The sequence below is a fragment of the Sorghum bicolor genome, chromosome 5 (genome assembly GCF_000003195.3).
Source record: "Sorghum bicolor cultivar BTx623 chromosome 5, Sorghum_bicolor_NCBIv3, whole genome shotgun sequence".
In the NCBI taxonomy this organism is placed as follows: Eukaryota; Viridiplantae; Streptophyta; class Magnoliopsida; order Poales; family Poaceae; genus Sorghum; species Sorghum bicolor.
This window is the reverse complement of record NC_012874.2, coordinates 62,269,391-62,273,143: the sequence shown is the minus strand read 5'-3', so window position 1 is coordinate 62,273,143 and position 3,753 is coordinate 62,269,391.

Here is a 3,753-nt window from a genome sequence, read left to right as displayed (position 1 = left end):
GGTAGAAAATTGCGCGGTGGGTTAATATCTCTATGTAATCCCGACATGTGGGCCTTTCTTCCTTATTTCCTGATAACCCCCTGCAGAAATAGACAAACACCAAAACTCGTGGAATTCTGTCAGATAAAACCCTAAGTCTAGATGTTGATTTCATTTGGATCCTTTTCTTTGTTTATTTGATAATTAAATTTGATGCTTAAGGACCGTCAACAAACTCCCCCAAGCTTACCTCTTGCTCGTCCCTGAGCAAGGATGAACTCAAGAGTTTCTGCAGTGGTTTCATTTCTTAGAAGTACACACGCATTTAAACAAGATCTCATCTCTGAGTTAGAATAAACTGTTAAGACTTAAAACTTACTTACTTTACCTACATCATAGGACTTGTAACCGTCACTTCTGTCTTGAGTGGTTAAAAGATAGAACAGTCTAGCCAAGTGCCATGTCTCTTATTCTTGATCAGCTATAGCTCTGGGGTTTTTGTAGATTTTCAAATAAAACTCAGAGATTCCTTATATGACTCTCTCAGATCTCTCTTTTGTGGTATTTTTGGATCCTTACCAAGGCAGTGATGGTATATGCCTTCTCTCAAAATATGTAGTATTTGTGGTATGAAGCATAGTGTCATTGTCTTCTCTCTCACCCTACTCTAATAAGGCTTTAATATCTGGAGCTCATAGGTGGGAGATAAAGTATACATACTTACAAGACATTTATTGCATAGTCAAACCATGGATCCAAAGAAACAAATCAATAAGCCAAATCAAGATGTGCATGTGTGGCGAATGAATGGTGTATGGTGATGATGGTGATAACAATGGTGGTGGAAGCCTAATTCTACTTTGCTCTTTGAGGGGATACATACCTTCCTTGCTTTTGAAACTTTATGAGGAGAATGAGATGCTCTTCGTTTTCTTTTCTTTCGAGGTTCCGAGCACTTGCTCCTTTTTATTTCCTCGTATCTTTTATTTTCTTTTTCTCTCTTTTTTTTAGAGCATTCATCTCTTGAGATAATATAGCAAGTGGTAGTAACAAGATAACTTGAGCATTTATTTCACAAGGGGAAACAGAAATATTTTTGGTTATTCTCTCCCGGATTAGGAGTAGAATACTTTTGGGTGGTTTTGGAGATGGAAATGAGTGGATATATGTGGATGGTACTTCCGGAGTAGAAGTAGCATGTATGAGTGAACGTGCAAGTGAATCTTGATTTAACCACATGACAAGCTCCTAAGGGTCTACACAGCTTGATCACACTCAATGCTCATAAGCAGTAAATAGTAAATGTGTGGCTCAAGGTCTAGCAAGCATGTATATATGGCTGTGGTAGGAATTTAAACTCTCATCATACAGGAACTCATCATGTGTTATTTTAAAGATTTTTCAAAGATAAAATTCTCCAGAATTCTAGCATCTCTAGGAACAGATGAACAGCAGCTCAACCTTCCCATATCGTATCTGTTAACAACTTAGACTTCAGATCAAGTTTTGATCCCACAAGTTTAGGTCTAGAGCAAGCCTTAAATTATAACAGTTATATCTAAACTTGAGAGAGAATTTCAAATTTGCAAATTAGGCAGAGCAACTATTCATCATATCCATGCTTAAGTTTTATTAGATACAGATTAGCATAGCCACTTTATTTATTTATTAAACACACTAAGCAATATATATATAATCATAAAATCTTTATTTGGTTTTTCATAGTTATGTGTATTTATATTCTAATATAGTATAAGTATAAAGATAGATAGAAATACTTATCGAGATAAATGGGGGTGCTCTCCCCCAAGCTGGATTTTTGACGTAATTTCTCTTGATGTAGCTAGGTGGTAGAGGTGTGTTTGAAAGTCAGCAGTATTTTGACAGCGATTAGAATGTCCTGCGTCTGCTAGTCTTCTTGATTCTTAAATTCTGTGGAGCTCAAATAGACAACAAAGCTTGTGGAACTGATTAAGTGTTAGCATAAATATCTAGCCTTTATCATGTTGAGACTCCTTAATAAATATTACTCCCTGTTTTTATATTTTTGTTTTTATAAAGCAGAAAAACATTTATTTTATTTTTATGCCACCACAGTGAATGTACTTATGGGTTTTATGCCACTCGTCTACTCACATGGGGCTTACAGTTTTTTTCACATTTTTATTTTCTTTCTAGGATGATACGAACATGATTAACTAAGTAATCTATTTGAAATAATTAAAAGGGAAAGGATAACTACCAAGTTTACCTCTTGGCAAGGCGTTCGGTGTTTTTAAGTCCTCCGAGCGGGACTCTCCATTTTCTTAATCGTCCTGAGGTTCGTTGGGTGGCGTAGTCGGTACTTCCGGCAGCGCCTCCTCTTCATTTATAACTATCTTCTCTCTCCACACCTAACTCGGTGCTACGGTCTCCTCAGGACAGTTATGTTCAAGTGGTATGTCTTCAGTCCTTATCATTTCTCCTTCGTAGTCTACCCATCCGTCCTTGATGATTTGCCTCCTGTGGTTGCGGTTGCGTTGTCTTCTTCTTGTCCTGACCTGCTTAGAGTCTTCAACTATATAGTTAGGGTCAGTAAAACAGCGGCATACCTTCTCAGAGGAGAAGTGTATGTGGACTTCTCCGGTTCCAATATAGATGATGGCTTTGATAGTGCTGAGGAACTGTCTTCCAAGGATGGTGGGTGGATCATATTCATCTTCTCCCATGTCAATAACTTGAAAGTCATCTATAGCTGAATGTATATTGGTTGTAGGGGCATGGTTTCATGCAGGAGCTGATAAGTGACTACGGCCATTATGTTGACGTCAGATCCGGTGTCGTAGAGTGTCTTTTGAAAAGAGTATCTGTTGATTGTGCACTCAATGCTTAGAACACCAGGGTCCTCCTTCTTGATCAAGAAAGGTGACTTGAGTCGACGATCTTGACCTCCTTGAACTGCAGTGACCATCTTAGCTGACTCGGTCCATATTTGCTTGTTCCTGTTCCTCCTGTTGGTCCTCTTCCTTGGTTCATGTCGGGGTTGCTCTGAAGTTTGTGTAGTCTTGTTCTTGAAGGAAAGTCTCCTTCTTCCCCTTGATGTAGAGACTGATCTTGGCAGCATTAGCGTAGATGACACCTCTAGTGTTTAGGAATGGCCTCCCTAAAATGATGGGTGCCCTCTCCTCAGTACCAGTCTCTATCACCATGAAGTCTGCTAGAGCATACAAGGTACCAACTCGGACGCAGAGGTTCTTCAATATTTCCTTTGGAAAACTGAGTGTCCGATCTGCAACCCTGGGCATAATGTTGACGCTGGAGCCAAAGTCGCAGAGTGCTTCTGGGAAGTCCACCATGCCGATGGAGATCGGGATGACGCGGCGTCCTAGATCACCTCTCTGAGTAATTAGGCCTCTGTTGATTCCAACCTTGATGTTGTTGAGGACGGTTGTAGTAATAGTTGTTATTGTTGTTGATGTAGTTCACGTCCTCAAGCATCTTAGGGCAGTGATTGCCTGAGCGTCCAGTATCTCCAGTGTGTTTGTGCTCGTAGATCCTAGTTCTTCACTTGGTGGAATCTGGGAGTTGTAAAACTCCTTCATATTATGCTCGAAGTGTTCCTGCTCATAGAGACAAGGTAGAGATCAAGTGCATGGGCCCTGTTGGTGGAAAACACCAACAGAACCAAAAGTGTATTTGTTCTTCTCTAACCTTAAGCATAGTGAGCAAGACAAAATTGATGGATCATGAGTGTAGCATTTGTCAGATCAGATGGCTCAACCTAATGGAAAGATA